The 10,316-nt window shown below is 36.8% G+C and overlaps 1 pseudogene; it reads right to left on the reverse strand.

Moving 5' to 3' along the window:
• Positions 1-1,707: 1,707 nt before the first annotated feature.
• LOC122477520 lies at positions 1,708-2,833 on the reverse strand (annotated as a pseudogene).
• Positions 2,834-10,316: the final 7,483 nt, after the last annotated feature.

A 10,316-nucleotide genomic window follows, 5' to 3' on the forward strand; every position in this document is an offset into this window, starting at 1 on the left:
TTTTTTTGTACTGGCCTTATAATTTTGCTTTTTCCAAAATATCATGTAGCTGAAATAATATATAGAGTTTTCAGACTGGCTTCTTTCACTTAGCAATATGAATTTAAGATTAATCCATGTCTTCATATGAATTGGTAGCTCATTTCTTTTCATCACTGAATAGCACTCCATTGTATGGATGTACCACAGCTTCCTTACTCATTTACCTATTGAAGGGCATTCTAGTTGCTTCCAATTTTTGGTGATTATAGAGTTGCTATAAACTTTCATGGTCAAGTGTGGACATAGTTTTTTAATGAATTGGATAAATACTTAGGAATGTGATTGCTGGATCATATGGTATTATTGTGTTTATCTTTACAATAAACAGCTAAACTATCTTCCAAAGTGGCTGTTTCCTTAATTTTTCAGGTAAATAAAGATCAAAATCCCTAACATGGACTACATCGTCTTTAGTTCCTACATATCCAGCCCCATCTTTCATCACTTTTATCTTCACATTGATGCTTCAGATACACCCCCATGCTCCCTATAGCCCCTGAGAAACTATTCTGCTCCCTAGGCCTGGAAATGACTCCTTCCACTTCTGTAAGTCCTCTGCATCCCAACTTGGTTATCATCCCATTCTTTCATCACATCACATTTTAAGCATATTTTCTTCAATAAAGCCATCACTGACCTCGCTGGATAGGTCAAATCCCCCCAAGATAGGCTCCTATAGCTCAAAACATCTCACATTTGTAGCATTTATTATAGTTGTGATACTATATTTGTGTTTTGCTATACCACTTACTAGACTGTAAGTACCATAAAATCAAGACCAGATTTTTCTCATTATTTTATTCCTAATACCTAGCACAGTAACTGATATGTAGAAGCAGCTTACTATACCTTTTTATTAGAGAAACAAATGAATAAATACAATAAAAGCATCAATTACTGTCAAAAGTCAATGGCATACATTTATAACAACATGGATGAAATATGAGGGCATTATGCTAAATGAAATAAGTCAAATAAAGACATATACTACATAAAGACAAATACTATATTCCACTTATATGTGAAATCTAAAAAAGCAAAACTTATATAAAGTACAGTGGTGTTTACCAGGGCTGGAGGTTGGGGGAAATGGGAAGATATTGGTTAAAGGATTCAAACTTCCTGTTATATGATGAATAAGTTCTGAAGATCTAATGTACAACATGGTGGTTATAGTTAATAATACCATATTATATATGTGGAAGTTGATAAGAGAGTCAGTCTTAAATGTTCTTACCACACACAAAATGATAATTACACAGCATGATGGAGATATTAGCTAACACTATGGTGATGATCACTTTGCAATATATAAGTGTACAAATGAAAACCTTGGAAACCTTACTCTTACACAACGTTATATGTCAATTATATCTCAATAAAGCTGGAAAAATGTCAATGGTAAAATATTCTTTACCTTTAAATATGTCAGCTAAATTTGTAAAATTAATCATAACCTTTTTCAAAATATGCCATTTTCAACATTTTATAACATAGTAATGCCATACTATAATTGCCATAGTACATTTAAGTAACCACTAAATCTAATGAAAACTTCAAGCTAATGAATACTATTCAAGCTATTTATTTACAACACTTAGATTAAAGTGTGTTTGGAAAAGATCACTTTATTTTTTATGTAAAGTCGGTTTATTTTACCTGCAGCTCCTCCAATATAAACTGAATGTAAATGATGATACTGAGAAATATTAGATAGTTGTCAATATGTCAAAAAATCATGCCTTCCAATCCATCCTCCATGAACTTTTTATAAAATGCCATACATTTGGCCACAATCACAATGCTTCCAAATCATAAATGGCTTTGCTACCCAGCTGCAGACGATGTTCATAGTAAGTCATCATTTGGGTCACTTCTCCTTTCAGTTGTCCATCACAGTTATGTAAAATTTCTGAAAGAAGGCCCTACATTATTATTTCAGGAGGAATACATTGAGTTAGAAGCTCAAAAAGTCTTCCAAGAACTTTAAAGAGACTTTGTGGAGTCTGATGATTGGCAATAGCATTGGCAGTCTCCTTCAGATACACCTCCCAATCTGTTTCAGGGATTTCTTGATCTGCAGCAAAAATATATTGTTGCACTCTTCAGGCTTCACACATAAGTAGGGTGTTTTTGGAGATTCCTGAAGGACTTCTCTGCAAGTCTAATGAACCAGTTGTGAAGGAAGATTCAGACCTTCCTTGGCTTACACACAATATATAACACATGACAAATATCTTCAATGCTGAGAGCAGGCACGCAAACTGTCAGGCACCTCCTACAAATAGGTGGTATCACTTTAGATGTAGAATTGCAACACAAGATCAATCTGAAGTGGACATATATTTTCCATGGTTCTATGCGAGGCACGTTGAGTATTTTTGGTGAGTTTGTCAACCTCTATCAATAATACCACTTTAAAATCTCTTTGAGAATTTGCTTCAAGTTGCTGTGATTGTACCACTGTTTTCAATATCTCCTGGATTACTACCCAATCACTACTTCCAGCATCACTGGGATTAACTTCAGCGATAATTGTTTGCAATACCACTAATTTCAGTTTTCTTTTTAGATGGAGTTGTGAAGGTCTGGTGTTCAATTCTCAATTTTTCCACTCACACACCATAAAATTCAAGAATACACATAATTCTTGTCTTTTTTCCCAGCACCAGATGAACCATACACAAAAGATGAGGAAAGTCACCACGTTGCAAAGCTGGGCCGCCTGCTTGTGATGATAGTCCAGGTATGCCAAGTATCAGCAACAGTACTTGTCCACCTGGAGGCTCATTCCATCTCAAATTCCCAGGGTCCCATGCTTGAAAGCCCTGCACGCATGTTGTCCATTGGGATGTGTACACAAGTTCCCTAAAAAGACCACTTTAGAGCAGAATTTTTTTTTTCAGCATAGTACTCAGTTTTCCTAAGGTTGTTTTGTTTTGGTTTGGTTTGGTTTTGGTTGTTTATTATTATTATTATTATTATTATTATTCACTGGGTTCCAAGCAGGGACAAAATGATATACAGCATCTACTTAAAAAATCTGTGACTTAAAGGTGTTTTGCTTTGCTCTTTGTCAAGAGATTCAAGTGAAAGTGGATGGATACATTGCTTCCAGTCAACCAACTTGGCCATTTTTTAAAGTAATCTCTACACCCAATGTGGGTCTCAAACTTATATCCCTGAGATCAGGAGTCACATGCTCTACTGACTGAGCCAGCCAGTTGCTCTTGGCCATTGATTCTTAATTGGATCCCAAGAACCTACATGTGGTTAACTGAAAGTGTAAATGGCCCACTAAAGAACAAAAACTATTTCAGTCCTAAACTACATTAATAGAATCTCATTATTTTTAACTAACCTTTATTTGTGCACGTTTTAAAACTAAGTGTAAAAAAAAGTATTCCTTTAAATTTCTTCTTGTTTCACCTATAAGACTAGTCATTTCAGATTATTAGGTTTAGAAAAAGACAGATTTTTATCTAGTTAAGCTTTCCACCCATTATATACTTTTTTTTAACAATATTTGGCCTCTTTTTTATTATCTCCAATGATGGACATCCTACTTTGTGCTGACACTGTCTATTTGACTTTGAAAATTTCTCATCTATGCATAAGTGATCAAAACTTTAAATAGGAGAGAATCTAGTACAGAGAAATGAGCATGCAGCAGACCAACGTTGATTCAGTAGGCAGTGCTTTTCAGGTTTTGTTCAACTTTGCACCATTCTAATTATTGTTATCAAAATTCATTTCTGTATACACCTGAAACTAATGTAACATTGTGCTAACTATACTTGAGTTTTTTTTAAAGGCTACATTTCTCAATCTTATCTATGGATATAGTATTGTCTTTATGGGAAACAGTAGAATTTTATTCATATTCTATCACTCTCCAACATAGACTTGCTATACCAGCCAGCTTGGCTTATCCCTACTCTAACTCCCAATTAAATTTTTTCATGTGTGCATCTTTGTGCGCAGAACCATTTTCCAATTTCTCTTCACCTAAATTCATCACATCTAGAAATCTGGATCTCTCTCTTCTTTAAACCCCAGATTAGGAATCCTCCATCCAAATCCTCTTTGATTAACCTCGCTTCACTCCAATATTTGAACTTGATGAAATAGTCAACATACATGGTTTACCCTACATCCAATTCAATTACCCTAGTTATAGTAATTACTCTGTGCTCTTTGGATACTGAAGTGAAGAAGAGATAAGTTAAGGAGTTCCCTGATTAGCATAGTTTAAGCACTGAGAGATGTATCCCTCAAATACATTTGAGAATTTGGAGGTAAGAGAGAAGAATACAGATTGAAGGAATAAGAAAGACTTTGTGGGAAAAAAATAGTATTTAAGCTGGGCCTCAAAAAGATGGCTCTGAGAAAATATTGAAAGTAATACCAAGAAAATCCATTTTACATAGAAGGAATAGCTGGAACAATGGCATGGGTATATGAAAGAAAAAAAATGTATATGAAGAACTATATCTTTAGTCCTCTGGCCAGAACAAAAGTTTATAAAAAGGTCAGGGAAAGGGAAAGGTAGAAGATGCAGGGGCCTTGTTATTGAGGGCCTTGTTTGCCATTCTGAGGTGCTGAGACTTTATTTCATAGGTAGTAGGGAGCCATTGAAAATAGGTAGCAAAGTGATATGGCCAGATTTATTGTTTTAACAAATAATAAGAAAACTAACAATAATTCTTTAAAGTGGTAATACCAGGGGTGCCTGGGTGGCTCAATTGGTTAAGCCTTTTATTCTTGATTTCAGCTCAGGTAATGATCTCACTGTCCGTGAGTTTGAGCCCTACATCAGGCTCCTCACTAACAGTGCAGAGCCTGCTTGGGATTCTCTCTCTCCCTTCCTCTCTGCCCTTTTCCATTCATGCTTTCTCTCGCTCTTTCAAAATAAATAAACTTTTTTTTAAAAAAAGTCATAATTTCAGATGGTAAGGAAAATTGTTTTGTATCAGGGACCCTTTTGACACATTTTCAATATCTACTGACATCTTACAGTTTGAGTTTGCAATTCAAGGAAAAAGTGGTAAGGATTGGAAAAAGAATAATGAAATTATTGAGAAATTGCCATATTCTGGACATTTTTAGTTGCTTTTTAGCCGACTATGTTAATACTACTATTATTCCCATTTTATAGATGATAAAACTGAGGCTCAAATAGTTTAAAAAGCTTGATCAAGGTTAATTAAGGAGTGGTAGAGCTTGAATTTGAATCCTCCAACTTGAGGACAGTGTCTGTGCTCTAAAGCACTATATTTCTTGGCCCTCAAAAGCTGAGTAGCTACCAAGCCAGAGCATCAGAACTGAGAGACACTTGTAAACAACTTGTTCAACCTTCTTACTGTCAGATGATAAAGCTGAAGACCTGCAGATGGGATAGCATCTTGCTTTAAGTCACATAATTTATTAGGAGAAATTTCTGGGTAGAGCAAAGACCTCCTAATTCCCAATTCAGTGTTATGCTATTGTTCTAGCAAAAATGAAGGTTATGTATCTCCTCAACACTAGGTTTGGGGCTTTTCAGGAAACCAGATTAAAAGATAAAGTCCCTAAAATCCAAATTACATGGTAAGTCAAAAATTCCATACATATGGTGCGTGTGTGCATGCACGTGCACACGTGCGTGTGTGCTATGTGGCTACATCAGGTTAGAGATGCAGGTGAAAGGTCCCAACTTTGAGGAGAAAATAATCTATTCCATCAGGGATTTCCCCTTAACATCCCCAGGTGCATGTCTTCCTTTTTTTTTTTTTAAATACCCTGGGAGTAAGGCTGCTCCAAGCATGTGACTCCTGTACTCTGAAGTCTGAAGCAGCCACCTGTTTGCTTTGGAACACAATTCCAGTTGTTGAGATTAATCAATCTCAAGGGCCATACATTTTTCAGGCTACAGTTTCTGGAAGAGTTGCCTATTTCAGCTCAAACTTCCATGTGACCATTTCAAAACACCACCAAAATTCTTGATAAATAGGAGGCCAGGAATCTCTCAACTCTTTCTAAAATATAGGTGGGTAGTTATTTTATTTTCCTACCACAGCTGCCACTTTCTGACTTTTCAAGTTTTAAAGTGAACTGGAGTCAATTCAATTTGGCCATACCAAAGAGAAAACTTTGTCCCAGGAGTTTCTGTGGTGATCCTTCTCAAACACTGATGAATACCAGGTAAATTGTAAAAAATTAAATACTCTGGCTTTATCTCTAAATATTCTGATTAAGTTAATCTGGAGTGAGAATCAGAAATCTTCATTGTTCACAAGACCACCAGTGGTTCTATTATGCACTCAAGTTTAAAAACTACTGATCTCAGGGGCGCCTGGGTGGCGCAGTCGGTTAAGCGTCCGACTTCAGCCAGGTCACGATCTCGCGGTCCGGGAGTTCGAGCCCCGCGTCAGGCTCTGGGCGGATGGCTCGGAGCCTGGAGCCTGTTTCCTATTCTGTGTCTCCCTCTCTCTCTGCCCTTCCCCTGTTCATGCTCTGTCTCTCTCTGTCCCAAAAATAAATTAAAAAACATTGAAAAAAAAAAAACTACTGATCTCGGAATTACATGTTAAGTATGGAAGCTGCAGGAATTCTTAGAGGCATTGTGACTAAAGTTGTGGATACACATTGATGCACACATGAAAACTTCCTTCTCTCCAGTCACTTCTAAAATCCTCAGCCACTTTTGCTTGACTCACTATACTCAGGAGTACAACTCATTGGCTCATTCAGGACAATTAAGTGGACTCTTCACAGGTGCAGCAGTAGGTTGCCAATATTTCTGACTTGCCCACATATTCCTACCTATACCAGGTCTCCAAAGATACTGATACTGATGCTGATACTGCAGCATTTCAGACCCTACACCAGACCTGCTAAAACATAATCTGCATTTTAACAAGATTTACAGGTCTGAACCAGTGGTTCTCAAAGTGTAGTCCCAAGAACACTACCATCAGCCTCATGTGGAGATTTGTCAGAAATACACATTCTTGGGGTGCCTGGGTGGCTCAGTAAGTTAAGTGTCTGACTCTCGATTTCAGCTAAAGTCATGATCTCACAGTTCATGGGATTGAGAGTCGCATCAAGTTCCTGCGCTAGCAGTGCAGAGCCTGCTTGGGATTCTTTCTCTCCCTCTCTCTCTGCCCCTTCCCAAATCGCTTTCTCTCTCTCAAAATAAGTACACATTTTTTTAAAAAAAGAAAGAAATGCACATTCACAGGCCTCACCAAGGAAATTATGAATCAAAAACTCTGGAGTTGAGGCTCAGAAATCTGTATTTTAAGAATGCCCCCAAGGTGATTTTGATACACACTCAGTTTGAAAACCACTGTAGATCATTCCTCTGCTTTCAGGCAATATTGTCTTTCAGTCATAGAAGAAGGGCAGGTTTTCAAGGTAGAAGATTCCACTATCAATCTGAGAAAGCATCCCCTATTTTATGAAAGCCTTATGCTTCCTGCTATATATTAAATCTTTTTGTGCCCTCAGATTCATATATTGAAACAAAATTAATCCCCAGTGTGGTAGTATTTGGGTTTAAGTGTGTATTTATTTATTATTTTGAGAGAGAGAGAGAGAGCAAGAGAATGAGAGCACAAGCAGGGGAGGGGCAGAGACAGAGGGAGAGAGAGAATCTGAAGCAAGTTCAGAGCTGTCAGTGCAGATCCTGATGCGGGGCTCTACCCCATAAACTGTGAGATCATTACCTGAACCAAAGTCAGAAGCTTACCTGAATGAGCAACCCAGGTGCACCCCCAATGTGGTAGTATTTGGAGGTGGAGCCCTTGGAAGGTGATTAGATCATGAAAATGGAGCTTCCACGAATGGGATTAGTGCCATTACAAAAGAGACCTCAGAAAGTTCCCTTGCCCGCTCCACCATGGCAAAACATAGTGAGAAGGTGGCTGAACCAGGAAGTGGGCTCTCACCAGATACCAAATCAACCAAAGACTTAATGTTGGACTTCCCAGTCTCCAGAACTATGGCAAAAAATTCTGATGTTAATATGCCACCCAGTCTATGGCATTCTGTTGTAGCAATCTGAAAAAACTAAGACATTGCCTTCTCTCCACCTAGAACATTCCTTCTTATTGACAATCCTTTTCTTTTTAATTAAATTTAATTGAATTTTAAACACCTCTATAGCTAACATACAGTGTTTTATTAGTTTCAGGTGTATTATATTCAACAATTCCATACATCAGCCAGTGTTCATTTACACAAGTGCAGTCCTTATTCCCAGTTGTATTTTTTACCTATCATGCACCCACCTCCTCTCTGGTAACCATCGATTTGTTCTCTATATTTTTCTGTTTCTTGGTTTGTTTCTCTCTCGTCCTTTTTTATTTACTTGTCCTTCTCTGTATGTTTGTTTCTTATATTCCACATATAAATGAAATCGTATGGCATTTTACTGACATTTCACTTGCATTATACTCTCTGGCTCCATTCATGTTGTTGCAAAAGGCAAGATTTTACTTTCTTTTATGGCTGAGTAAAATTCCATTGTATATATACAACACATCTTCTTTATCCATTCATCATTCATGGACACCTGGGCTGCTTCCATAATTTGGCTATTGTAAATGATGCACTCTAAACATAGGGGTTCATGCATCCCTTTGAATTAGTGTTATTGTATTCTTTGGGTAAATACCCAGTAGCATGATTGCTGAATTGTAGGGTAGTTCTAATTTCCCAAGGAGCCTCTGTACTGTTACCCAGAATGAATTAACCAGTTTGCATTCCCACCAACTGTGCAAGAGAGTTCCTTTCTCCATATCCTTGCCACCACTTACTGTTTCTTGTGTTTTCATTTCAGTCATTCTGACAGGTCTGAGGTGATATCTCGTTGCAGTTTTGATTTCTGTTTCCCTGATTATGAGTGATATTGAGCATCCTCTCATGTATCTTTTGGCTATCTGTATACCTTCTTAGAATAATGTCTGTTCATGTCTTCTGAACATTTTTATTTGGATTATGTGTTCTTTAGATATTGAGTTGTATTAGTTTTCTATATTTTTGGATGTTATCCTTTATTGGATATGTCGTTTTTAAATGCCTTCTCCAATTCCGTAGATTTTCTTTTAGTTTTCTTTATTGATTCCTTTGCTATGCAGGAGCTTGGGGTTGTTGTTGTTGTTGTTGTTGTTTACATTTTATTTATTTTTGAGACAGAGCACAAGTGTGGGAGGGGCAGAGAACGAATGGGACACAGAATCCAAAGTAGGCTCCAGGCTCCGAGCTGTCAGCACAGACCCCAACACGGGGCTTGAACTCACTAACCATGATATCATGACTTGAGCTGAAGTCAGATGCTTAACCTACTGAGTCACCCAAGTGCCCCAATACAGGAGAGTTTTATTTTGATGTAGTCCCAATAGTTTATTTTTACTTTTATTTCCTTTGCCTCAGTAGACATATCTAGAAAGATATTGCTATGGTAGATGTCAGAGACCTTACTTCCTGTGCTCTCTTCTAGGATTCTTATGGTTTCAGTTATCACATTTAATCTGTTTTTAATTCATTTTTGTGTATGGTGTAAGAAAGAAGTCCCATTTCATTCTTTTGCATGTTGCTATCCAACATTTGTTGAAGGACTTTTTCCCATTGGACATTCTTTCTTGCTCTGTTGCAGATTAATTGACCATAGAGTTGTGGGTTCATTTTTGGGTTTTGTATTTTGTTCCATTGATCTAGGTATCTATTTTTGTGCCAGTACTGTTTTGATTACTACAGCTTTGTAATATAACTTGAAATCCAGAATTGTGATGTCTTCAGCTTTGCTTTTCTTTTTCAAAATTGCTTTTGCTATCCAAGCAATTTTGTGTTTCCATACAAAATTTAGGATTGTTTATTCTTATTCTATGAAAAATGCTGTTGGTAGTTTGATAGAGATTGCATTAAATGTATGGGTTGTTTTGGGTAGTATAGAAATTTAAACAATATTTGTTCTTCCAATCCATAAGCATGGAATGTCTTTTCATTTCTTTGTGTCATATTTAATTTCTTTCATCACTGTGTTACAGTTTCCAGAGTATAGGTCTTTCACCTATTTGGTTAGGTTTATTCCTAGGTATCTTATTACATTTGGTGCAGTTGTAAATGAGATTGTTTTCTTAATTTCTCTTTGTTGCTTCATTATTAGCACATAGAAATGCAACAGATTTTGTATCCTGTGACTTTACTGAATTTGTTTATGAGTTCTAGTAGTTTTTTGGTGGAATCTTTTGGATTTTCTATATATGGTATCATGTCATCTGCAAATAATG

Source organism: Prionailurus bengalensis, chromosome X (assembly GCF_016509475.1).
Source record: "Prionailurus bengalensis isolate Pbe53 chromosome X, Fcat_Pben_1.1_paternal_pri, whole genome shotgun sequence".
NCBI classification, from domain to species: domain Eukaryota; kingdom Metazoa; phylum Chordata; class Mammalia; order Carnivora; family Felidae; genus Prionailurus; species Prionailurus bengalensis.